The sequence below is a fragment of the Tiliqua scincoides genome, chromosome 2 (genome assembly GCF_035046505.1).
Source record: "Tiliqua scincoides isolate rTilSci1 chromosome 2, rTilSci1.hap2, whole genome shotgun sequence".
In the NCBI taxonomy this organism is placed as follows: Eukaryota; Metazoa; Chordata; class Lepidosauria; order Squamata; family Scincidae; genus Tiliqua; species Tiliqua scincoides.
Genome location: NC_089822.1, coordinates 129,977,468 through 130,005,224, shown reverse-complemented (window position 1 = coordinate 130,005,224; position 27,757 = coordinate 129,977,468). Strand labels below are relative to the sequence as shown.

The following is a 27,757-nucleotide window of genomic DNA, read 5'->3' as shown; positions in this document are numbered from 1 at the left end:
ATGATGCCCTGGGGCGTTGTGAGACACTCCCTGGGACATCGCAGGCCACCAAGCTGGCTGGCAGTGAGACCACATGGCATGCTACAAGTGGTAGTAGGAGGCTCAACCCAGTGGGCTGAGCTCCTGCGTATGGTTTTTGTGCACTGGGAAAGACCCTCTTGTTCATTCTGAGTCTCTTAACTCTGTTCGTAGCATCCTGTATACTCTCCAAGCCTGGAAGTAACTGGCAATGATGTCCTCATCAGTGACTTCGGCAGCTTTGCGCTGCATTTTTAGCATATGGTGTATTGCAGGTCACCAAAGATTGTGAAGACCTGGTCTATGGTGTTGACGCTGTAGTACAGTCTCTCTCTTTTTTTGCTTAGGCCTTGTTTAGTACTGTGAGGCCTAAAGTGATGCAACTGGGGAAAATACTCTTTTGACGTACCAGATAAGGAACACAGGCTGTGGATCCATCATTGTTGGCCTGTAGAGATGCTGTCCTAACTTACCTACCACTCTAATGCCTAAACAAAGAGTTGTTTTAGAGTTTTTCTCCATAACTATCTGACGATTTGCAGGAACAGAATTGTCTTGCACGAGTGTCGACTAGAGATTACTTGCATAGTAACACCTCGTCATTCTGACTGTTGCTTTCCTTGCCCCAGTAAAAACCAATTGGCTGACTGGCTTTTTTTTCTTTCTGTTGGACTTGTTTTGTGGGCAGAAGAATGTCATGAAGAATGTCACCTTAAAAGAAACACTATCACCTAAATTTTGTTGCATCATAAAATCTTTAATCCTACCATTCTAATTCTTTGTCAGCATAATTGAGAACAGAAATTTCCAGTTACTGTCTACTTTTGTTTTTCAAATGTCTATATCCCACCTTTCCCCTACCCAAATAGATTTAATCAAAGAAGGCAACAGCATATTAAAAGAACACAATATTAAGTTCAATATTAGCAATAAATAGTGTCAAACTTTGTAAGAGGAGATGGACCAGACAAGGTCAGTGCAGCCAAGACACAGCCTGAAATGGCTGCTTCAAGCAGAGGCCTGGAGGAGGTAGTGAGCTGGTGCAGGGTACCTAGCCCCCCATGTCTGCCTCCATCAGCCTACTTCATGCTGTGCTCTGATCTCCTTCTCACTTGTTGAGAGTGAGTGAGGTTTAGGCCAGTGGCAATTCACTTTTTTCTCCAGCATTACTGCTACAAGCAGTTGAAGAAGCTAGAACAATCCTGTTCTGATGGTTTTGTAGGAGTGCAAGAAGGAGGCAGAGCAACCCCCTCTGCTCCCCTAAACTTAAGCTCTGGTGGTTCCCACCCCAAAGGTTAACTGATCAAAAATGTTGTCAGTGGCTATTGGAACAGTTGGAGCCAACCTTGGACCCGAGATGGAAAAATACACAAGAAGACTATCTCAATTGATCTCCAAATGAGGGCATTTTCATATGGAGGGATGTGGTTGTGCCAAATACTGTGCTTCTAAGCAGTTTAGGTTCAAAGTGGCATCTCTGAACTGCATATGAAAGCCCCCATTATCAATTGCATGAAATGTTATGCTCAGTTGGCAAGTATAAGTGTATCTTGTCAACTGAGGATAATGCTTCATCAAATGTATGAAGGAAACTCTAGTGCCTGAAAACTTGTGTTGAAATGTTCATTAATCTTTAAGGTTCTTTTTCTAATTGAAACACACCCTTGCAGCTACCCCTCTGGAAAAAATGTGGAGATAAGGGACATAGTGAGTGTTGCTTAACTCTCCCTTACGGCTTATTCTTTTCTGCAGCTGCTCTACCCAGACTGGTAGCTGGGTCTACCCAGACTCTCCAAGCTGGGCTTATTTAAAATCTGAGCCTGGTTAGGGGAAAAATATTTAGTAGCAAGATTTAATTTGGTTTAGCAAATGCCACTGGCCAGCTCCTTAGGCAGCAGGCTTGGGCTTGGGAGTTTTGAGTGTATTGTGTAGTGAGAAGGTCAGTGTTTTGTTTTAAAATGTATGTGGAGTACTTTATTTTCATGTATACATGAACAAAACACACTTTCATATTCTTGCTATATTCTTTGTGGTTGTCAAAATAATAACAGTTCTGAAAACTTGCCTAGACTAGTGAGTACCAAATTGCTGATCTACCATAAACCTTTTGGATGGCATTGGACTATTACAGTTCTCTTAAATATTCCTCAAAGTTTGCAGGAGGATCAGTTATGTTAATGACTTTAAATATGGCAAAATAATATACAGTACATTTTAGTTCAGAGAAAAGTAAACCCAATCTTTTAACAGTATATGCATCTCAATGACAGATAAACTTGTTTTTATGTCTGATATATTGACCAAACCTTGTGGTCTTCTTAATGCGTGTAGGAGGACTCATGCATGCATAGCAAGTTGGTCTTCGTTGAATAGCCCCTTCTTTCTAGACACATTACCAGGGGAGCCTGACTTAGGGCGAAATCGTAACCTCTTATGTCAGTGCTTTCCAGCACTGACGTAAGGGCAATGCAGCTCTGAGGTAAGGGAACAAACATTCCCTTACTTTGAGGAGGCCTTCACGAGTGACACCCAACTGCAGGGTGCAGCACATTGGCACCACTATGCCAACGCCGGAAAGCACTGACATAAGGGGTTAGGATTGCACCTTAGTGTTTTTCCCAAAGCCACCTATGGAGCTGATGACAGAGGTAAGATTCCAGACTGGGGTTTTCTGAGCCATAGCTCAGTCTTTTAGCTGCTGTGCCACACCAGCTCTCAGTCCTTTTATTCTATAGCTGAGATGTCCTTTAGGTTTTAAAAAGGGATATTTTAGTTAAAGATCTTGTAATAGCCAGGATATATTTGTCTTCCTCTTTTAAAAGTGTAAGTGGGTGGTGGAGGAGGTGTGAGCCTTTAGCGTCAAATAGGAAGGACAGATTAGCCTTTTCCTGTGGACAGAGGAGGTGGTTACTATGTATCCTTTCATACTGCTGTCTGGGACGTGAGTAAAAAAGGGTGAGGCATCTCTGTGGTTTTTTGGCACCAGATGGAGTAATGGGAGGAGGGAAACTCCCTGAAAGGTTCTGTGAGCAGACAGAAAGCCACTTAGGAGGAAAACAGATTGGAAAAGAGGTGTTGTGTTTCTTCTCACCTTCTTTGTCATTAGACCTCTTTCTATTCTTTGTAAGTACTGTCATTTTAAGAGACTGTATAGACAACACTAAAATTCTGTAGAAACAGCTGGATAGAAGCAGTCCCATGGCGTGGCATGTTCTCCTCCCACACTAGTTATATTGACTCATCTTCCTTTACAGAATTAGTTGCAACAGTAGCTTGTTCAGAGAAATCTTCATTTCCTTCTGAAAGAGAATTCTTTTTTAAGAGTTCATCTTTATTTTGGAGTTTTTTCAAAATTCTGGAATACTGCTGCCCACAGCACACATGAAACTGTCACTGAAGTCCAGCATGCATGTCAACTCAGCCTGGCCTCTCTCTAAACATAACTAACTCAAGGTTGAAAAATACCAAGTGCCTTACTGCTTAAGGGCCAGATCCAGAGCCCTGTGCACCAGCTCACTGCTGGTGTGCGCTGTTGCAAACGTGCCGTAAGTCATGTTTGTGAGCATTTACTCTGGGCCCAGTGTGAACCCGCACTGGGTCAGCCCCCGTGCTGGGCCTGTGTTCTGCTGCCCGGCGATTGCCCAGGCTGCCTGGCAGCGGAGTGATGAGTTGGGGTGTTGGGGGAGGCAGAGAGGAGGCATTCCAGGGTTGGGGGAGGTCGGTGGGAAGCAGTGGTGGGGGGAGGGAGCAGGGAGGCAGTGGGTGGGACTGGTGGAGTTCCAGAGCTGCCATAGGATCGAGTAGGCCCATTGCAGGGCTACTTCCCTTACCCAGCCCTTGTCCCCTTGTCCCTTCCCTTGTCCCCTTCCCCTGAGGAGTTGCCGACTGCCTGGTTACACTCAGAATGCCATGGCAGCCATTTTGGTGCCATGGCAGGTCCACACGCCAAGCCGCTCAGAGTTGGGCTATCCATCACTTAAAATTGTATGCTGACACCTGGAAATTTTGACACTGCTTTCAGCTCTGTGTATGTCTAGCTCTTAGGAATTTCAACTATATTAAACAAGAACTGGAAAGATGTTGCAGATTAACCCAGAAACTTTGAGAAACACTTCTAACACAGTCCCATATCTTGGTTAGGGCGTATCTGGTCATATGTTTAAGTGCAATTGATTGTCTTGGCCCCTAACCGTCTACCTAAGTACATAAGAACAGTCTAAGGACCCATCTAATCCAGCTTCTGTATCTCACAATGGCCCACCATATCGCTGGGAGCAAACAGGACAACAAGATACCTGTATCCTGTTGCTGCTTCCTTGCATCTGTATGAGGTTGTGTACCATCATCATGACTTATAACCTGTGATGGACTTGTCCTCTATAAATGTGACCAATCCCTTTTATAGCCACCCAGGAACGCAATCCAGAGTGCCCCTTCGGTTGGCAGAAGTCCCTTGGGCTGGCCGAAGAGTGTCACAAAAGTGCTGTAAAGCACTTTTGCCCCACTTTCGGAGTAGATAGGCTGGCACATGGACATGCAAGCCCCAGAGCCCGGTAAGGTTGCACTGGTCGAGCTCAGCTGGCGCTGAGGTCTGGGGGGTGGGGGTGGGAGGGAGGTATTTGGGGCCAAGGGAGGGCGGGCGGCGGGCCTTCTTGCAGGTGGGCAGTGGGAGGTGGGGCCAGGATCCAGAACTTATGCCAGATCCTAGCCCTGATCCTGGAGCAGTTCCAGGCTGCTCAGATTTGTGCCACCGATTTAGGTGGTGCAGATCCACATAGCCCCGTTGGGGCTGCTGTGGCTTTCCCTGTGGTAAGGGGGAAAAGTTTCCTTTTACCTTGGGCCAAGCGTCAGACAGCCCGAAACTTGCTCTGGATACAGCACTGGCCCACCGGCATGCCTGTTCCAGTGCAAGTTAGGACTGTGCTGAAGGCCAGGTACCATCCCAACATCTTGTGTCAAGGAGTTTCACAGTTTAATTACATGAATTATTTCCCTTTCCCTTTGTTCTGACTCTCCCATCAGTCAATTTTAATGAATGACCACTTGCTGTGGTATTGCATGAGAGGGAAAAGAACTTCCCTCTATCCCGTCCAACCCATGCATTATTTTTAGAGACCAATAGTTTCAGGGCCCAATCCTATCCAACTTTCCAGTGCCAATGCGGGCAAGCACTGCATCCTGCAATCATGGTGGGGAGTCATGGAGGCCTCTTCAAGGTTTGGGAACCACTTCGAGGTTTGTTCCTATACCTTGGGGCTGCATTTTGGTTGCTGGAAAGTTGTGTAGTGGGGCTGCATTTGGCACTGGAAAGTTGGATAGGGTTGGGCCCTCAATCATGTCCATCCTCAGGTACCTTCTTTCTGGACTGAAGAGCCCCAAACTGACAGAATTCATGTGTAAGTTCCAAACTATGAACTGACATAGTTCTTATAAATTGCAGCTGTGAAGTTTTTAACAGAAATAACCATGCCATTATTCCTTGTGTGAAACAACCTTTGTGTTCTCATAGGGTGTGTTGAAAGAGGGGCAGCTGTGAAAAGGCTGGTAATTTGCCAAGGTGGAGGGCGTGGGTCCATCCTCAAAGTGGCCATCCTGTATTTCAGGGCTTTTCAAACTGGGGTGTTGCGACGCCCCAGCCTGTGAGCCCTGGCCTCTGCCCCCTTAAGGGGCAGGGGCATCCTGGAGGCAGGGAGGAGGCAGCGGCGCGATCCCCAGGATCGCACCGCCCAGGGGGGCTGCAGGGGCTTGGGTGCACTTACCCCAGCCTCCCCAGGCTGCGGGGAGCCCGGCGCGACCTGCAGCAGGGCTCCCCGCAGCAGTGAAAGTAAATGCGGAGTGATCGCGCTCCACTTCCGCTTTAGCGGAGGCGGGGCGCGATTGCTCCGCATTTACTTTCACTGCTGTGGTGAGCCCTGCTGCAGGTCGCGCCGGGCTCCCCGCAGCCTGGGGAGGCTGCAGGAGGCTTGGGTAAGTGCACCCAAGCCCCTGCAGCCCCCCTGGGCGGCGCGATCCTGGGGATCGTGCCACTGCCTTCCCCCTGGCCCCGCTGCCTCTCCCCCTGCCCACGCAAGTACTTTGTGGCTCTCAAACTCTTCCAGAGAGTTTGAGAACCACTGCTGTAGTTGGTTGATGACGGCAATAGTATTTTCCTACATGCTGAAATTTATAACCAGTAAACCTGAAAAGCACAAAACTCATCTCTGACATGCTGTTTCTACAATCCAGTGAGCATACGTGGAAATCTTGATCCAGCAGTAGTTCTTTGAGGGAGAGTCTTCAATTCTGGTATTTGCTGGGTAAATGTGTTCAGTATGCTCAGTGTCCTTTCTCCTCTATGCTTCACTTTCTAATCAGTTGTGGGTAGGTTGAATCTGTGGTAGTTTACACAGATATGTTTCTTGATCAGTGCAGTGCAGTGCTTCTCAACATTTGTCCCCCACTGTACCACTTCGCATAGTCCACCTTTTGGAAGAACAAGTAACTGGTGAGGATGTCATCGCCATTTACTTCCAGATTGGGAGACCCAATGCGATGCAACAAAAACCAGTAAGAGGCCCAGAGTGAATGGTTTTCCAAGTGCATGCTAGAGCTCAGCCCACTGAGCCTCCTACCACTGCTTGTCACATTGCATTGCTGGTCTCACTGCCAGGTGGTAGGGGTCTGGCAATCCCTCATGTGCCACTGGACACCTCCTGAAGTCCCACTGGTTGAGAAATGCAGGTGTAAGGCATAGCATTGTCACTTTGCTAGTCCATGCTCTCTCTAGCACTGTACTGTACAGTACTGCATGTGATTATGTAAGAATCAACTTACGTAAGGTTTTCTGGAATGGAACCCTTATGTAAGTTGTGGGCCTGCAATACGAATAACCCAAACCCAGATGTACTTCACAGAGAGTAAAGTAGAATAGAACAATGTAGAGTATCTCAGTTTTTTGCAAACCTTAGAGTCCACCTTGTCATTTTACATAGTATGAGAAACATTTGTCTTTTAAAAATTGTACAGGACTTAAGATACTGCAGAAGCTTTTAACATTTTGCAGTAATAAGATTGTCCTTGTTAAGGTTGCTTTACACACTGAACACATGGCATGGAGCCTCAGACAATCTTTGATGCTTTGTGCACATGACTGTGTGACCTTCAGAGTTGCATACAGTTTTTGTCAGTTGCACACAGTTTTTATGTGTAATATGCATACTCAGTTGGCCATGTTTTGCAGAATCCTACTTTTGATTCACTGTTTGTCCCAGTAATACTGTAATGCTATGTGGGCTTTAGTATTGAAAGTTGGCTTAGGAGTAAATGCTAATAACCTTCTCAAAGGTTGCTTGGAGATATCAGTTAGAAATAATATATTTGGTAACTTATATTTAACCCTCAGTAACTGTAGCAAATAAACCAGAGTACTCTGCTTGCCCAAATGTTTTTGGTGAGACTGATGGAAGACCAGATTTCTTGCTTGTGATACAAAACTGTATATCATGTACACCTGTGCACCAGGGATCCAAGAACCTTAAGAACCTCTAGACAGGACTGTAAATGTAACTAATATTCTGGTCTACTAATTAATACTGAATTTGAGCATGTGTATCCTGGGTTCCAATACCCCGCACTCACAGCTAATACTTCCTCACCAAGTTTTCCTCTAGGAGAACATCAGATGATGTGTTTGACTTGATTTATTTTATCACAAGGGAGAACTTGAAGCTCTATGATAAAGCATGCTTTTCATGCATACATTCCCAAGACCCTGGCATCTCCAGTTAAAGAATCCTTGATAGCAGGGTTAGGAAACACTGAAAAGTCAGTGCCAGACAGAGTTGACAACTCCGGTTTGGATTGACCAATGACCTCTTTCTACATAAACTAGCCTCATATGTTCATTTGTGTTCTTCTGATATAGTGAAATTCAATTACTTGTTTTTGTAGTCTGCTTTATTGGCTGCAAAACATCTTGACTATCAATATTGTCTCATTTCAGGTGGACTTGTTATTGTAATGTCAATAAGCTTGTTGTTATCAGTAGACCTGGGAACTGTCTGTACTTGTAGGAATGAAGAAGGGAACTATTCATCTTGATTATAAGGAATATAAATGGCAAGATAGAGAGGGAACAAAAGTCCAACCAGATAAGGCAGGGCAAAGACTGCTATGGGTTTTAAAACCCCTTTGATGCATAATTCTAATCTGAAATACCAGTAGTTTTGTGATTTGCACAATGACCAGGAATAGATGCTGGTTATGCATTTGTTTGCAATTAAAGGTTCTCTGAATTCTCTGGGTCCGTTTGTAAGCATTGTTAGCGTTTGGGTTAGGAATGCATTTGAAAATGACTTCTTGGGGAACCAGGAAGTTGGGTGATGCAAACTACTGTATATCATGTTCATTTTGAGTTTCACACTGTTATACTTTGTCTATGATGGACTGTAATTGGACTAGGCTTGATCTCTGACTTTGCCCACATTATATATTCATTGTGTTTTTAAAAGTTCCTTATGTTGTTTGATTCTAGAAACAACAACTTTCTGCTAGTTTTTAAAAAACATAACATTCACTGCCAATCTTTGTTCATAGAAACAGTTTTCTAGTCAAGCCACTACTAGATGGCAATAACATTAGTTAGGGCATCTGACCATATGGTAAGGGAATAAGCTTATGTGGTAGAATACGTTTCTGGCCCCTGGAGTGCTGACTGGAGAACAGAGTAGTTTCCATAATACAGATCTTGGCTATTCCAGATATAAGCCATGATCTCATTCCTTGAACATAATTTAAACCTTTAAATTTAAATAATTTAGAAGTTCCAAAAATTTAACGCTACTGTCTGGGTATCCTGGATTATAACCACGGATAAGAACAAATGATAGAAAATGTTGCTGATGTGATTAGTGTTTTGAATCTGATTAGGTATTCATGTAGAAGTGTATGTGTGGTGCTTGATTCTTGAGGAAAAGATATAGGAAGAAATGCATCCAAGGGGTTTAAAACAAAGAGCTCAGGTGCTCTGGACTTTGCATACTTATTTTATTGGAGTAGGGTCTGACCTCAAATTTGCACTTTTTGATAGTCTGAAAATGTATTGATTTACTATGTGACTACAGCAGCAATTTTCAGCCCTTTTTATCTTACGACGCACACTGGCGCTAAAATTGTCAAGGCACATCATCAGTTTTTTGACATTTGACAAGGCACACCATGCTTCACTTCATCTAATCACTTCACATTGTAATTTTGTTGCCCCCCAGATATTGTTTTTAACTGTTAGTTGGTCAGTGCTCTGTTTCTTTCTGTGACTTTTAGTTCAGCTTCAGTGTTGGGACATCTTTTAATTTAATTATCCTAATGCAGCGTTAATGCAGTTTACAGTTTAATGTAGTAGTTAAACTGTGTTCTGGGGAATTCTTGAATTCCACGTTAGCTACAGGGACTGATCCAATGCGTAACATAAGGCATGCCTGTGACAGTCTACGCCAGTCCAGCACTGGAACAGGCCCACCGCAAGCCTGCGCTGAGCCAACACTGGACCAAGAATGGCAGGCCACCACCCGGAGCTCCAGGTGAGCACCAGGTGGTGGAGAGGTAAGTATGGGTGGGGGGAGGCCGGGGGAAGGTGTGGCGGGGGAGGGACTGGGACGGGGTGGAGATGGCAGCAGACCCTGCCTAACCCCCCTCCTGGCCTGGGAGACCCAACTTTTGTCTCTTGAATCTGACCTGCATGATAGAGGGCGCAGATCCGAGGTGACCCATCGGGGCCGCCTGGGGCTTACACAGGGTAAGGGAGCATAAACTTCTTTACCCGTCTAGGCCTGGCACTACTTCCCAGCCCAGCTGGATACAGTGGTAGTTATTTCAGTGCCACTGCAGCCCTGGGCACTGGGAAGCATAGAATTGGGCTGTAAGTCACATGGTTTTTAAAAAAGTAAAAAAGGTGTTACATTTGTCTAGTGTTGATTTTTTTTCTTGTTTATTGTTAATGTTACCTGTCCACCTGTGAATAAGCTCTCTACTCCAGCTAATAGCAAATGCAATATGAAAACCATGACAAAATGCATGCCTGATTCATCTGTCTTGATTCTAGAGTTTGCCTGCCTTGGATAACACTAGCTTAGACGAATACCTACTGAAGAAACTGACTGTGTCTCTTCTTTGAGATACTTCAAGAGAATATTGGTGAGAAGCTTTTTAAAATCTTTTTAAACAGTGCTGCACTTTTCAAAATGTGTTTTGAGTTTTCTTTGAACTTTTTATCCTCTTGCCTTTTTAGCTGTGCATAATAGCCTCAACTTTGTTCCATTTGGGGCTTTTTCATACAACTCTCTAAAGGAACTTTCACGACCCTGGTTCTGTTTAAGGTTCTTTGACTCAGGCATAGGCGTGCAAATCAGTGTTTGTGTAATTTACTTGTGACCTTTTAATATTGATTGAGCAAAGTAAAATTGCAGGCCAGTGTTCTTTGGCCTGTAACTGGTACAAGAAAATGAGTCTTATTTAGAGACACATTGAGTTTCTTGGAACAACTGATTTGCTTAATGTCTTGCAGTTATTCTGTTTTAATTGTATTTATCTAAAAGATTTAAACGCAACCAATGGCCTCCAAAGCAGCTCGCTTTCAAAATTAAAACAGTAGAAGGATCAGGTGCTATCTGCCTATCCCTTGAAAGCCTCCAGAACTGCTAGGTAATTTCATACTTATGAAATCCAGTGGTATGTAGCCAGTATTTTCTGTTTACCTTTACATAGATTACTCATGGACCTGGGAATTCAAAATCAAATTCCTATTGTTCTTAGTATCAGCTGTAAAGCCCAAGGTTTTATTGATGTTGTCACCTTTATATTTGATCTTTCTTCTAAGGAATTCCAACAATATGAGATTATCTTATTTTATTATATTCTTAAAATGAGAAATTAGCCCCTGGTTTCTTGACTAACTGGAAGTGTACTTGGGATTCAAACATCCAAACCCACTTCTAGCCACTTATCATATAAGACCACTGTGACGGGTGACAGCTTTATGAGTGATACCAAAGAAATATGTGCCTGGCCAGGGCCATTGTGACAATGCAAACATGTGTATATGCAGGTGATTCTAGGGATTCCTGTGGAATTTTGGATTTCATGGATATGATTGTGTTACTGTTGTTGGCTGAAATGCAGAATCAGGAAGGTTGTAGAATGTGTCAGGGAACCTCCCCCTTCAGTGACCTCCCTGAATGGATGGACCAGGTCTATGACTGGTAGTTGGCTATGAGGTTCCTCCTTAGTAGCCCGGAGTAAAGTATCATTGTGCTATTCAATTCTGTATTGAAGTATTCACAAAGGAATGTATATGTCGACGACTGTTGCACAATGCAGCACTGTGACCTTACATGATGTGCAGAACCGTGAGATTATAAACAAGTTATTAGTGTATCTTTTTACATTCTCGTTATCTGCACAGTGGTAAGTATAGCTGCTTTCTGGGCAATTGTTTGGCCTGTAATACAAGTGAAAAAGCCATTTATATCTACTGATTACTAAAAATAGCATACCTTGTAGTTTGGACTGTAATTATGCTAAGTTTCAGTTGTTCACCTGAGATAAGATTTATTTTTATTTTACATTATCTGCCTTCATTTTATTATATGTATATAAATGAATTTAAATAAAGATTGTATTGGATAGCCTCACTAGTCATGGGATACAATTTCTGAATAGGCCTTGAATCAAAACCCAGTTTTTGTGGTAACAAATAATTTCACCTGTCTCTAAACTCCCGTTTTTCATGTTTGCTCTTCAAGTGTGTCAACCTTGTTCTTAAGAGTTCATATCCATGGAGCACTTTGACTCCCATACCATTCAATCAGGGCTTCCAAAAGTGTGGGTCATGACCCACCAGTAGTGCCCAAGCCAATGTGCAGTGGGTTATGAGCTGGGCCCTCCTGCCTGCCCCGAGACTGTTTGGTGCCAAATTGAAGCCATTCTGGAAGGGGAGGGTGTAAATTACTTATCAGGGAGCCTCCAGAACCCTCTGTCAGGTTATGCAAGGCTGGCAACCCATTCTGTTGGCTTCTGTGGGCCTCAGAATGGCCTGCAGAAGCCTCTCAAAGCTTCTTCTGGTTTTTAGAGGTGACTTCTGGTTTTTCCAGAAGTAGGTTTTGGAGGCTTCCATGGGCTATTCTGAGGCCTGCAGAGGGCAATAGAATAGGTTGCCAGCCTGGCGCAATTCAGAAGAGGGCTGTGGTTCCTTCCTGGTAAACCAATCTGGCCAGCAGCGTTACAAGCCAACAGAGGTGGATTGCTACGCTGAGATTTTTGGGACCTGCTGCATTAGATTGATATTCCACTTTGTCCTTGGGCATCAACAAATAGTAGCACTGCTTACAAACCACTAGAATTTGCATGTTAAAGTGCTCCAAATATTCTTGACATTACACCATTTTTCCTTCCCAAACATTTCAGATGGGTTTTATTTGTTTCTGATGAGACACAGAATTTTGTCCTGGTTTGGATATATGAACAGCCTTGGAAAAAAATAGCAAAATAAGCTTTTAGTATCAGTAGATAGGAGCTTTAGAATAGAGAATTCAAGAAAATTCATTTTTTTTAAACACTCTTTTGAAATCACTTTTAAAACAGGGAAAAGAAAAAGCAAATTAAGAAGAGCCAGCATGTGGTTAAATACCCGAAGAAAAAGGACTCATTGAGATGAGCACTTTTGACTGCATTTTGTTCCCTACTGACCCAAGAACTATCCTTTATATGGTTCCCATATTTGATGCTTCCTTACAGATTTTTGTGCAATTATTTATAACAGGATGGGAGCACTGGTCAGTTGATCAGTCAGATATTGTCAATTGACTGTAGTCAAATATTCCCTGAATTTAAGGATGTCCCACTTAAGGTAGACCACAGCTGTGATACAAGGACATCTGCAAGAAGGATCTGAAGGCCTTAGGAGTGGACCTCAACAAGTGGGAAACCTTGGCCTCTGAGCGGCCCACTTGGAGGCAGGCTGTGCAGCATGGTCTTTCCCAGTTTGAAGAGACACTTGGCCAACAGACTGAGGCAAAGAGGCAAAGAAGGAAGGCCCATAGCCAGGGAGACAGACCAGGGACAGACTGCACTTGCTCCCAGTGTGGAAGGGATTGTCACTCCCGAATCGGCCTTTTCAGCCACACTAGACGCTGTTCCAGAACCACCATTCAGAGCGCGATACCATAGTCTTTTGAGACTGAAGGTTGCCAACACACATAAGGATGTGCTTAAGTAAGTGGCAACCTGGCTTCTTATTGAATCATAGAGTGCTCCTCAGTCCAGTGAGAGTCTGGGCTGCATACAGAATGTCAGCCTGAAGAGCAGGCACCTGCTGCCTTAACTCTCCATATTCTGCCTTCTTTTTTCCCCAATTCAGTGTGGTTCGTCTTCAACCTACGTACTTACCATTTGTGTAACTGCAAGAAACTCAGAACAAATTCAGGCAGAACTGGAATCGTATGCAAGCATGTAGTTCTCACAGTGGCTTAATGGACAGGGATGAAACCTTTTTTGCTTTAGCAGCCAGTGAGATTTTCTAGTAGCTAGATTGGTCACGATTCACTATGGCTTTAGACAGGGGTGTTGTATTTATGCTGAAAGCTCCATATAACTAACATTGACAATTAAAATGGTGGGCAGTGTTGGTTAATAGCAGGGATGTGAGTAAGACTTCATTAAGATGATATCCTACTCCCCTTTGAATGTAATGAATTTACAATTGCAAGACAGCCAGAACTTGACATTGAGCAGTGTCTGCATTTATACTATACTCAGCGTGTGCTTTGAGTGCAAATGCTTGCGTGCTGTACTGCTCCCACACAGTCCTGCCCCTTAATAAGAGTACCAGGAAGGTAGCTGCCAAATTTTGCAGTGTGCACTTGGTGAGACAGCATGTGTTTGTTGGTCTCCCAGATGCCATACAGATGAGGTATTCTGACTGCTTGTTATCTCACCCTAAGCGTCTTCTCAGTCAGAGAATTGCCTGTGAGCCTACTTCCAAACTAGGCAGGGCAGACTGAAGGCAAGGTACCAGGACACTGGATTCCACATATGTCATATAGGCTGTTCCCTTCATAAAGAAGGTGGTTTGTACATGCTCAGGAACACTATGTCCTGACATTCTTTTTTGGATGAGTTCTTTGAGAAGAAGCTGCACATACTCAAACAGTTGATGTGAGGTGCCAGAATTCTTGTAAAGATATCTACAGTTCCAAACATCCAGGCTGCTACTGAATGTGAAAGAGGAACCTCCATAGTGTTCTGTGACATCTGTGGGAGTGATTATTGAAATCTTTTAGAAGATAATTTTTTTATTTTGCATAACTCTGTATAATAAATCAGTGCTTTAAATTATCAATATTTGACAGAAGTATCAACTATCAGAAATATCAACTTAATTTACATTTATGCATCCCCTGAAGTTTGTCATTTTCCTGAAAAGTGTGACAGTAGGCAGGGGAAAGATAGAGGGCCAGGAGGTCCCTGGTTTTGAGGATCATGGAATAGGCATTCTAAAATAAAAAATCATAGGTAGGCATGTTAATGCATTATCCTTAATTAGGAAGAACTAAATATCACAAAGTGCTCAGCAAGTTTTTGAGTTCTTCAGAACTACAACTCCTCTGGCTCAGTGTTAAGTAAAGTTGGGTTAGGATGGCATAGACAAGTGGGGCAGGCTGGGAGAAACCCCAAAGTCTGAATGATTAGGGAGTATGAAACTGAGGTTCAAATTACATGTTAAACCCACTTGTAGTTTTTCTCTTACTCTTTAACACACACAGAAAAGCAGGTGTGGAGGACTGTGATTTTGAGCAGAGCATCAAGATCACATATGTGTCTGTTCACCTGCTTAACCCTTTCCCTCAGGCTGTTATGCCCCCATCCCACTTTCCCAGTTCCTTTTCCTCTCCTGAGGAGGTCTTCTCCACTCTGAAGGGAAAAGTCCTAAGGTGGAGCAATTTGGAACAGCAGACTAAGGGAGAAAGATTAAGTAGATTCTTCTACTCACTGGTGCTCTATTGAAGACCACAGTGTCCTGTGGCTGCTTTAGTTTTGTTCTTTTTTGTTCTTTGCCATTTGCTGAACTGCTGTGATGGGATTGTTTGTGAACATTCTGGCTGAGCAGGGCAAGCTGTCAGCAATAGAATGTTGGTGAACAGCTGGTTCTGTGGGAAGTGAAAAGTTAATTTTACTTAGAAGAACATTATACAAGGTCTAGAGAGACAGCAGGAACTGTGTCCTTTAAAAAAGTAAAATGAAAACTATTTAAGTCAACACTTATAGCACAAGCAGGACAACACAATTCAGATCACAATATGCTACACGTAGAGAGCAGATACAGTGCAAAATGATGCTTGGAGGGTAAATAGCTTCAGCTGATGTGCAGTGAGCCAAGTCCAAGAGAATACAAAAGGAAAAAAAATCCCCTCCAAAGGCCCTCACAAATCTGACTGGAAAAAGTAAGTCCTCCTTGACCCCAGATACCATAATCAGCCACCAGAACAACTGGAAGGAAGAAGAGGCAATATGAGCAAATGCAAGAGGGAATTTCCAGTGTTCCACAAAGAAGAATATTGATTTGAACTAATCAAACATGGCAGCAGCTCTCTAATGAAGCATAGAATGGTTGTATGTGTTTAATGTGCCTAAAAGTGTATGGCCATGGCCAGATGGGAGGAAGTAATATGGCGAGAGTTAATTATGCTTAGTAGTAACAGAGTTTATTTTTTGTTTAGATTTTTTCCTCTTTTGATCACAAAGCCCAATTTTTCTTAAGTGAGAGGTGAGTTTCTGAGGATTTGAATAGGAATAACTGCTGAAGCCAGTTTACAGATTGGGCACTTAGGGTTGTTGGTCATAGTTGCAGCTGAACGGGTATGGCCTGATGAGTTTCTGGACTGCATTTTGGAGTTATGGTGGTGATGAGGTATGTGAATGAGTAGAGTAACTTCTCATGTTGGCAAGTGATTAAACAGATAAAAGAAAGAACATTGCATTGCAAAATATACTTGTTCAAACTGGTTGTAGCTTGACTTGCAGTTGCCAGTGACTAATACATTTTATTAGTTTTTTGGGGAGAAGGGTAGTAAATACTTATTTTTGTATAATTTTGACAGCTGATATCAAGTTATCAAGTTATCCAGGTGTTTGTGAAATGGCTACATTCTGCAGGACTGGGTTGGGTGAGTTCTAGCCTTCAAATGAAGGAGGTACAACTAGAGCTAAAATCCTATGCACACTTGGGATGAAGCACCATTGAACTCAGTGGAACATCCTTCTACATAAGCATAGGTGGAATCTGTCGAAAAACACCTTGAATGTTTTCCTCCTGATGGTTAATGAAGGCAGAAGCTTTTTAAGTGTAGCCATCAAAAGTGGAGACTCTGTGGAAACTTTTTCTTCCCTTGCATTTGGAAATTCTCTGTACCTGCATATGATCAGAATCAGATTCAGCTTGGATTCTATCACTAACAGACTGTAAAACGTACAATTGCTGCAGGTTCCTTTGTACTCAACAATGGTAGCACTCTATTATGCTTATTATTGAGGAATAAAATTCCCAGGATTCTTCTCTCAGCAAGGGTTTTAAGTGTAATCAAACCAGATTAACTTTTTCAGAGTTATCTGTACACCTAGAAAAGGAGTTCACGATTGGAAGTTGGTATATTCCGTCTGTGCCTGTGATCACATGACTGCAGCCCTAGGAAAGGGTCTAAATTGTCAGTTCACTAGTTGAATCAACCAGTCACTCGCTTAGAGGCACTGACTCAGAGCTGGGATCTCCTCTATCTAGCTGCTGTAAGCAGACAAGTACTACAGGTAAATATTCTGTCTAATTTCTGCCTTAGTGACTTAATCCTTAGATTTGCTTCCAGTCTTCAGTCTAAATGCTTAAAAGTTGACCAGAAGCTCAGCTGACTTCATATTAGTCACGATGTGTTCAGCTGGTTTTTGGACTCTGGCAAAAAGCAATAATCTTTATGCAGCTTTTAAAGAGGTTACTGCAGACTTGTTTTACTTGTCCCTAATATTTACTGTTTAATAGTTCTAGCAATTAACTTGATCCCTTTTATGGGTGTTAATTAACATAGTCTTTCTGTAGACCTTTGACCTAGTAATCTCCGGTTCAAAACAGACAAATGCATCTTGACTCCCTGCTATTTCTTCTCTTAATCTGAGACAGGCAACTATGTTCGAGAAAATGAATCTGTACAACTGTAAACCTCTTGCAAAATTTTGCTGGCAAAGAGTTCAGTAACCTGACAGCTGTGATTTAGCATAGTCTTTAACACTGTAGCTAACTTGATATAGTCTCATCAGTTTGTGCTTCTAGGAAAGAATACAGTATATGAAATGTGTGATTTGTGTCTTTATAAAGAGCAATTTAAACTTTCATAGCTCTCAGATACCAATTTAGAAGAACTATTGCTACTTCCAGAGCAATAAAATATGCCTTGTATGCTGTACCAGGTCCAGTTTATGGCAGGAGTGTGCTTCAGCACGGTAACGGAGAGAATGTTGTCATGCTGTAGTAAGCCTAGTGACCCTCTCTTAAGAAATCTCTAGCAGATGTGGACCACATTTCATTATAAGATTATATGTAGGTCAGGGATCTGTGTGTGAGGGGGAGACCCCTGAACTCTGTAGGTTCTCTTATGCCTTGCGTATGGGTTCTCTTGCTTTCGAGAAAGTTTTTTTCCTCTTGCCCTTATGTTGCTCATTAGAGAGGGTGAGGCTTCTAGACTGTTTAAAGTATTGCTTTAACATTTCTAAAGGAGGTTATCAAATGCAAATCATTCATTAGAATTTATTATTGCAACAGAGAAATCCGTTTGCACTACAAATGTGCTGAAGTTTTGAATAAAATGTAGCATTGTAAAAATGATAGATACCCAGTAATCAAAACTCCTAGAGAACAAAGTAGCTTTGAAGTTTTGGAGATTATGTATAGAGTAAATATAAAGTTGTAGGTGATACTTGTTAGTGATAAAAATATCCGTATTTTGAAGAGTGGCTTAAAATACTATGTTTAAAATAGTGTAATGCTACATGATGGTAGTTCCAAATAAGACCATGTCTATCCTTGATGTATTCCTGTATTTTCTGTAGATGTTATTTTAAATCTGAGATAGTATTGAACTGAAATAATTAATGTTGTATAGTTTTCAGCTCTAAGGTGATAGTCAGGAGTAAAAACCATTTGCTGTTTTGCTGACTTGAAGACTTCTGAAACATAACTGTTAAGCTATATTCCTGTGACTTAACTATGATGGCAAGAGCAGCCATGGTATAGTGTTGTGCAAGAGCCCAGGATTTCAGGACTGGCGGTTGTAGTCCTTGCTTCCCTCTTCTCTTCCCTTTTGTGGCTCATTTTGCCTTGTTTATTAGACTGTAAAAGCAGGGTCTGCTGTGTTTGCAGTTTTTTGTACAGTATCTGTCATTTTGAGGTGCATTGTAAATAATGTTTTTACTGCTACAGTTGTGCTTCAGGCTTTGTATAGAGGGCTTACAATTTAAGGACCATTTCATACATGATGACTTTTTCTAACCAGATATCCCAGAACAACCTTGTATGGTGTTATGTGACAAATATGCTTAATCTCTTAAGGGATTATAAATAAGTGAGACATGATCGCAATTGGAGATAAAAATAGAATGTTCCTTCTCCTGCTTAGGATAGTTCCCTAGACACTGTTGGCAAGTTCCTTTATTGGTTCAAGTTCCCAGGAGTTCCCACTACCAGGGAATGGAAATGTATCTTCCTGTCCTGCAAGGCACTCTACTTACTCAGCCAAGACTTTCTTGGGTTCTCACTCCCTGGTGTGTCTGATTTTCTCATGCACATGCTTTCAGCTGAGGCTGGAGATTGATAGTAGCTCTTTAGAGAAGTACTTTTCTTTTGTCCCACTGCCACCTCTAGGCAAATGGGGTTTGCAAGCTTTAGAAACCATATGGGCACTTTATTACCAGGCTCAGACTTCATGGGTTATTGGCAGACCATTAATTTCAGTTATATAGGTTTGCCCTGATAATGCCTAAAGTTGGGAACTGGCAGACAGATAACACATAACTGAATTTTAAGAGCAGAATGAGCATACAGTGAAGTAAGCTGAAGCCTTTCCCCCTAATCTTCCTACAACCCCTCTCTCAAATCCTCCCCCCCCCCCAAGCAGCTCTGAGATATTGCAAATGAACCTAGCTGAGAGAAAGTACCTGAGGGAGCTGCTGTGAATGTTAAGCCAGGAAAGGTAGAAGGGTTCAACTTCCTTTACTTAAACACCTGTCTTGCTTTTAAAATCAGGGCATAACCAGGTGTTATTGGGCAGCCCTGAATTTAAACAAACAGTCACAAATTGGTGGCAAAAGTGAAATGAGTATTCAGAGGGATAGCAGTTATCCTCTTTCAAATTACCATCAAGTCTAAATGCTTTTTGACTGTCTCCCTGTTGTAAATTTACCTGCTGCAGAAAGGCCAAACAACTGCATTGTGTCTCTTGTCTATTTTCTTTCAGTCCCTGATAATTTGTAGCCAACTTCTTGCCCCCTCCCCACTTGGAGTAATTTTGCTTTATCTGTTAATCGGTCAATGTAAAATTTTGTTAGATTGACCTTGTCGCAGCATGTGAAGCTGTTAGAGATCTTTTTTTCTTTAAACTGTCATAGAAACACTGTTATGGGATTCATCACTCATTCTTTCCATAGATGAATATTTAAAAGAATAGCTTTTTTTTCTCTTGAAACATAAATATAGGAAAGTGAACTGTAAGGGAATTCAGCAATACTATTAATGCATTAGTACAAATACACAAGTGCCTGCGTTGGATACTACAGTGTTTAATGAGTAGTAAACTGAAATTATTCAAGTTTATTGGAGGTGTTAATTGGCAAGCACCACTTTGATTCTGAAAACAGCTGCCTCAGCCTTGATTCTCCACCCCCCTTACTGATAAATTATTTGAATATTTAGGAATTCAAATGATCGTAATTAGTATCTTTTGACTGAGTATGAAGCGAGGAGGAAAATCCTCATTACAAAGCCTGTCTACAGGTTCACTGCAGGTTCTGACACATTTAGACACTATTCTCCCCTTTGTACACTGAGACATTCCATGTATATGGGGATAATACAGTTGCCCCATAAACTGTAGATCTGTGCTTTAATACTGTTACTATTACTATTGTCTTAGGGCCCAATCCTATCCAACTTTACTGCACCCGTGCAGCTGCTATGCAGCCCCAAGGTAAGGGAACAAATGTTCCCATACCTTGAGGAGGCCTCTGAGACTGCCTCCCCAACACAGGAAGCAGTGCCTACTACATTGGCACAGCAGCACCAGCACTAGAAAATTGGATAGGATTGGGCCTTTAGACTGCATTCCTATACACACTTACCTGGAGTAAGTCCCATTGACTTATTGGAGTTTACTTATCAGTAGACATGCATAGATACTGTTACACAGCATACTTTATCATTGTATGCAGCCCTTTCTTCATAAGTTCCTTGTCACTTTTAACAGAAGATATTGTTATTGAGTGCCTTGACCATGGTGAAGAGGAAAAAACACAGAACATTTAAGTGTTTTGGAAGTGGCTTTTAAATATGGATTTAATTACTTGGTCTTCCTATCCATATCTTCCAGTTGCTCCTTAAGTACATTTCTTGTTTTTCTTTTGTGCTATGTTTGTGTAAAAATATATTAGAACCCCTGCTAATTGGGTAAGAGGCACTTTTTCAAGTGGGTGCTCCTTTTTTTAGCAGAGGGAGAGTAACTGGCCCACCTCCCCCCAGCACTGTCTGTTCTAGTGGCTGTCTGCTGGTATTCATTTGCATCTTTTAAGATTGTGAGCCCTTTTGGGACAGGGAGCCATTTAGTTATTTGATTTTTCTCTGTAAACCGCTTTGTGAACTTTTAGTTGAAAAGCGGTATATAAATACTGTTAATAATAATGTTTGATTCAGCATTTGAAACCAATCAACTTAATTTTCTGCGACTTTTCTGTCCCAGATACTTTCACAGTTGGCTAGGAATCAAGTTTCTTTTCTGCTCTTAGAGTATGCCTTCTATTATGTCGTTTGTTCCTACTCTTCCTGGTTATCACTAACTATAGCAAGAAAGCCATATTCTTTATCTGAACTAATCTAGAAAGAAGGCCATATTCTTAATCTGGTCTAATATAAAATCACATTACCTCTTGATTTTGTACTCAAAATTTCCAGTATGTGCTAGAATTGCTACTCCATGCATTGGAAAAATAGGAAATAGTCTGTTCTTGTATCACTTATTAAACTATGTACTAAAAGGTATCAAGTGTGTTAAAGTATAATTATCCAACAGTGTTGAAGTGTCACTTTAAATCACAATATCTCCACAGATATTGTGGAGATGGTGGTCTTACTGCTGGTGGTCTTACTGCTGACAGCTAAATGAGTCCAAGAGAACTGTGGGAACAGCATGATACTGTATTGTAAACTCCATACCCCTGAACCTTAGATTTTATAATGAACAGAAGCACTCTAAACAAGGGGCAGTCGGGACTTTGAAATAAGGGACACGGTGAAGGCCATCTCATTTTACATTAGAAAAATGAACTGATAATTTATGGAGAGCTGGCTGTAAGATGAAATCACCTATGGGAGAACTAATTATTAGTATGTCTGTTTCTTTTGCTTCATGAAATCTGACAAGGAACATTATTTCAGAAACACTGCATCTTTTTATATAAATGGGCCTGTAGTTCAGTGGGAAGAGTACAAAGATGAACATACAATCCCTGCCATCCAGATATATAAGTAGAAAGATTCCCCTGCAGATAATGTTGGTCATGACATTGTAGTTTCACCTGTCCTCCTTTAACCTGGTCCTCAGTGAAACTGACAGTTTCCCAACTGAAACCGACACTGCAGCAAAAGAGATGGGACATTATGGCACTGACAAACAAAACATGAATAGAATCCTGGAGCTTAACATGCTTGTCAGTAGGGGAACCTCTGTATTATGAAAAAGAAAAAGGTTAATATCCATAAAACCATTCATAATTTTGGTGCAGCAAAGTACAACTATCTGCACTATGCTTTTAGCCAACAAAAGCTGCTTATTCTGGCTAGTGCTGCACCAGTAAGAGTAAGGTAAAGGTTGGTACCTCAGTATCCACTGAATTGACTCACCACTAATACTGGGGTCCACCTTTAAATGTTTTGTAACAAGGAAAAAAGCACCAAAATCACATATTCTACCTTTGCCCTGTTAAATACAGGCGTGCGCTGCTTAATGACCTTCTGCTTAATGACGGACAGCATGTAAGACAGTGGTCAAAGCCCAACAAAGAGGTTCTTAATGAAGCTAATGGGTCTCCCATAGGTTGTAGCAGAGTGTGTGTTAACACAACAAAGAGGCTCTTAATGCAAAGAAGAGGCAGTTTGTCTCTAGTAACCTGTGTAGTCAGCTAGTGTCTGGCAGGGAGTGTCTGTGTACATAACTAAGGCACTAGATGGGGCTGAATGTTTGCTTAACACCGTAATCACATAACAATGGAATCTGAGAACATATCCCCATTGTTAAGTGACACACACCTGTAATTATAACTTTATTCCATTAGATTTCATTGTTCATCCCATCAAGTGGCTGAATGTGGTATATATATGCCAATGCATTCTGGGGTGGCAATGGAAGAACAAGAAACCTGGAAGTGGGTCTTTAAAACTATTTTTCCACTGATTTGGTATCCACTGATTTTTTTTTTTTTAAATATCCACTGGGAGTTCTGGAATGGAACATCAGTGGATAACGAGGCACTACCTATATTATGGCTAGCATGGGGCTGGTCATTTGCTACCAGGGAATAATTTGGTAGAGGAAATAGCAGGCAAGGCAGTCTTCCCCAGATGCTTTCTTCAGTGAGAAACCTGTAGTTCCCAAGTCACAACCTAGCTCATCCTTCTGGGAGCAGCTCTTTACCTCATCTTCCATGGCTGCCATATAGGAGGAATGAGTGTGACAGTGCTCAGTTACATAGGTTTCAGCCTAATGCACTGTGAATACAATACTGTGAACACACCTACATTAGAACAGCATTGTAATAACCTTCTCTATAGGACTGTTGCACACAGTACTCTATTTGCAGGAACAAATCTGCAGTGTTACAGAGTGTATTACTTTACTGTGTTTTGTTTTAGATTGGATGCTAATGGGGTACAAGGTGCAGTGATGTGGCAGTGCAAGTAGATAGTGGTGTCAGTGTGGAAACAATAATGACCAAATGAAAAGCCGCCTGTCTTTCAGTGGAAAAAGGCAGTTTGCAGAAATGATGCTTCTAGATAAGATGTGGAAATCAAATATGTTTCTTGCTATTTTTGTGCAACTGTAATTGGATCTCTTCATTATTTTATCTGTATTGGGCCTCTAACATGGGTGACTTATTTTAGTGTCTACAGCCAATCTTGTTTAATGTCAGTATAATCACACAGAAAAAAAACAAATTAGTGATGCACAGATTTCCTTTTGAAAACAAATGTACACATTGAAATGACTCCTATTTTCTTAAAAATAAAACAAAAACCTCAGTTCTTTGAGCTTCCTCAGAAAAGAATTGTGTGTTTGGATTTCAAAGGAGAAGAAATGATAGTATAGCTGTGAATTGTCTAGTTCTGACCCTGCATTAAGAGAATATGGAGGGGATAGGCCTCAGTGTCAGGGGCTGAGTTTCTCAAATGCTACAGAACTATGTTCTGTTGCTACCACTTTTATCTAGACTTAGAATCCTGACAGTTTTGGAGAATGTCTGACTCAGAACTTGTTGTTGCAGCTTGCACATAGCTATAACTTGGGTTAGAGTTTGTCCTACCCAGCTGTTAGCTACAAGCTAAACATATGGGAATAAATAAGGGCTGTTTCAAACTCTGGTAACATGTGACACAATGCCCTTGTGGCATCTTTTTGGATATCACAAAACATTATCATTTATTTGTGAGACAATCTCAATCCACAGACTTTGAAAGAAAGTGATAAAATTTTAGGTGTACATAGCACAGTTCTGGTATAGAAATTGTGCGAACAATGTTGGGGAGGAATGTGAAAAGACTGACATGAGTAAGACTTGGTAAGGGGAATGGAAGGGCAAGGTCACTAGAAGTAAGTAGCCTGAGCATTTGGGCAAGAGACTGAAAAGACTTGCCAAAGAGAAGGATACAGACTATTAAGGACCCATTCCCTACTCATTTGAAGACTAGTTGAGTGCTGTTGTATGTCTGAATGCTGAGCTTTTGGTAGACATCTTTGGGATAGCAGACATCTTTGGGACATCATATAGGCTAGCAAACTAAAAATAGGCTGTTACTTTGCACCACCTGAATTTTGGAACCAGAGATAGAATGAATAGCAGTACGTGTGTCTATAACTGCCAGTGTGTGTAGCTGTACATAGCATTCTCACTAGTTGTATGGTGTTATTTTACTCAGCAGCACTGCTAAATTCTGTATGAAATATGCGGTTGCTGCTGAACAGTACCTCTACTAGGCATGTATGCTCATTCATTCTGTAACTAGCTTCCTTGTAGTATGGTGTTACAAACTGAGAAAGTGATAAGTAGAGTTGACAGTTTTTGTTTTAAAACAATTCGACATTGGATACCAAGGTAAATTTAAAGTCTTGTTTGCCTCCTTAAATGGCTTTTTTGATACACAGTGGTTCTTAGGATTCACTTTCTTTGGGTACAACCCTATGCTTCTTCATGGTGTGTGTGCAGTCCTTGTTCATTCACTCTCTGTCCAGGAGCTGATGCTCACATCTCTCTCCTTGAGGGAAACTGTTAATCTAGATTTTCTACAAGGTATTGATGGTAGCTAAGAACTGGTTTTGGTTACTTAAGAACCCTGGTTTGCTTTACGAACAGAGTTTCTTTTGCTGGAGAGGCACCCTCCTGCAAAAACACAAAATACTGGCTAAGTAGAGCTGTTTACAGTTGGTTGATATACGTCATAAGTTAAATGGAATTGCCTTTTGTGGTTGCAGTATTTCCCCATATATTGAGAATGATTCTATGAGTTGCAAACTGTCTGTATTCGTTTATAATCTTTGGTGGGAAGAGACAGAAAGAACTTCTATCCCTGTTACAAGGATACATGTTTTATTGTAATAATTATGATGATAGTTGCTGATAATGCATGCAACCGCAAACAGACTTTTTTTTGGATATGGTGGAAGTGTCCAATAATCGAATGTTCTTTGAAAAAACGGATCTGTTCCATTTCTGTGAGGGCCTCTTTAAAACCGTCACTGAACCCATTAGTAGTGATGTTTCTGAGGTGTGTTGATGACCAGGTTGAATTGGGAAAAAGAAAACCAAAATGCTTATTGCCCAGAAATGGTGGGATCCTGCAGCCATAGTTTTAAAGCAGTGGTTCCTTAAAACATGGAAGGCAGCTGAGATGACATAGAAATTATCTGGTTTAAGAAGGGAAGTGGAAACTCCCTCTTTTTATCAGCATGTATGTGTAGAATTCATGAAGCAAAAGTATCATTTAAATGGAGTCCAAACAGCATGGCAGTCACTTATGTTTTAAGTGGTCTTGGAAGAGGTTTAGTCAGTTTTTGTTTAATTTAGTAGTTTTACCAGTTGTGCTTCCTATTGAGTTATATATTGACTATTTTATTATTGAATGTGTGTTTCTCTTCATTATGTTTGGATGTTTATCCTCATTTTATTCTATTGATACAGTACTAAACTTTTGTTGCTTCCTTTGTTTTGTGTGTCTTTTCCATGTGATTTAATACAATGACGTTATTGGGGGTTTCTTCATGATTATGCTTGTATATTATGTTTGTATATATGTACTTTTTAGTAAAAAAAAAAAAGGTATTAGCAAATTATAATTTTTGCTTTTATGTGATATTTTCCTATTTAGGCAAAGAAACCATTGTAGCTGGTGCTATAGAAGCAAGATCAGAGCAACTTAGCATTGGCCAAAAAATAAAGTAAGTATCCGAGGAATCTGAAACACTTGCGGGTGAATCCTATGTATGTTTTCCTATTTCCACTACATTTTATAGGACTTACTACCAATTAAGTGTGCGTAGGGCTGTATTAGTGGGTATTCTCTTATGTGTACTTTGCTGTTTTGTGTTCTATTCAGCAGTAGAAGTCTTTTAAGTAGAGGCTGGATAGCCATCTGTTGGAGAAGTTGTAATTGTGGGCAGCTTGCATTGGCAGAGGGTTGAACTCAGTCTTGTAGGTCTCTTCCAACTATCCTATGCTTGCTGTTCTATGACACAAGAGGTGGAGTAGGACCTGGAAGGCTGGTAGAGCATGTTGGACCATGCTTTTCCTCTCTTCATTATGTTGTCTCTCTTGTGATGCATTGTAAAGCAGACTGTGGTTGTCCAGAGGTAAAAAGGGTACATTTCTTCTTTGGATATTCACTACTCATAGTTGAAGAAGTGCATATTAACATAAGAACTGCCCCACTAGATCAGGCCATAGGCCCATCTAGTCCAGCTCCCTGTATCTCACAGCGGCTCACCAAATGCCCCAGGGAGCACACCAGATAACAAGAGACCTGCATCCTGGTGCCCTCTCTTGCATCTGGCATTCTGACATAGCCCATTTCTAAAATCAGGAAGTTGCACGTATGCATCGTGTCTTGTAACCTGTAATGGATTTTTCCTCCATTACCATCGATTTGTACAACGGCAAGGCACCTGGAAAAGACAGCATCCCTGCTGAAGTCCTAAAATGCTGCAAAGAGATCATCGTCACTGAGCTGCATGAAATCCTCTCTCTCTGCTGGAGAGACGGTGGAGTACCTCAAGACGTGAGGGATGCAAACATCATCACACTGTACAAGAACAAAGGTGACAGGGGTGACTGCAACAACTATCGCGGCATCTCTCTCCTTAGCGTTGTAGGAAAGCTGTTTGCCCAAGTTGCACTAAAGAGGCTCCAGGTACTTGCAGAGAGCGTCTATCCAGAATCGCAGTGTGGATTCCGAGCCAACAGGTCCACCACTGATATGGTATTCTCCCTTAGACAGCTGCAGGAGAAATGCAGGGAACAACGACAGCCACTCTTTATACCCTTCATAGATCTCACGAAGGCTTTCGACCTGGTCAGCAAAGACGGCCTCTTCAAGATTCTCCCCAAGATCGGATGTCCACCCAGGCTCCTCAGCATCATCAGATCTTTCCACAAGGACATGAAGGGCACTGTTGTCTTCGATGGCTCCACATCAGACCCTTTTGACATCCGAAGCGGAGTGAAGCAGGGCTGTGTTCTTGCGCCAACCTTGTTTGGGATTTTCTTCGCTGTCCTGCTGAAGCATGCCTTTGGAACTGCAACAGAAGGCATCTATCTCCGGACCAGATCAGACGGAAAGCTCTTCAGCCTCTCCAGACTGAGAGCAAAATCCAAAGTCCAGCTGAAATGTCTGCGTGACTTCCTCTTTGCCGACGATGCAGCTGTCACTACCCACTCTGCCAAAGATCTCCAGCAGCTCATGGATCGTTTTAGCAAGGCCTGCCAAGATTTTGGACTGACAATCAGCCTGAAGAAAACACAGGTCATGGTTCAGGATGTGGACTCACCTCCCTGCATTACAATCTCTGCGCATGAACTGGAGGTTGTCCATGACTTTGTGTACCTTGGCTCAACGATCTCTGACACTCTTTCTCTCGATACTGAGCTAAACAAGCGCATCGGTAAAGCAGCTACCACATTTTCCAGACTCCCAAAG

The 27,757-nt window shown here is 41.8% G+C and overlaps 1 protein-coding gene across 3 annotated transcripts in view; it reads left to right on the top strand.

Annotated features, from left to right (window-relative positions):
• Window positions 1-27,757, top strand: part of VDR (vitamin D receptor) — a 108,999-nt gene that overhangs the window by 2,402 nt on the left and 78,840 nt on the right. Inside the window, exons 2-3 of one of the 3 annotated variants that reach the window (XM_066615283.1) lie at window positions 10,097-10,188; window positions 25,934-26,003. The gene's annotated coding sequence lies outside the window, so the exon portion shown is untranslated. Of the gene's footprint in view, window positions 1-10,096; window positions 10,189-16,772; window positions 16,852-25,933; window positions 26,004-27,757 lie in introns of those variants that run through there. The other 2 variants (XM_066615285.1, XM_066615286.1) reach the window with 2 other exon arrangements.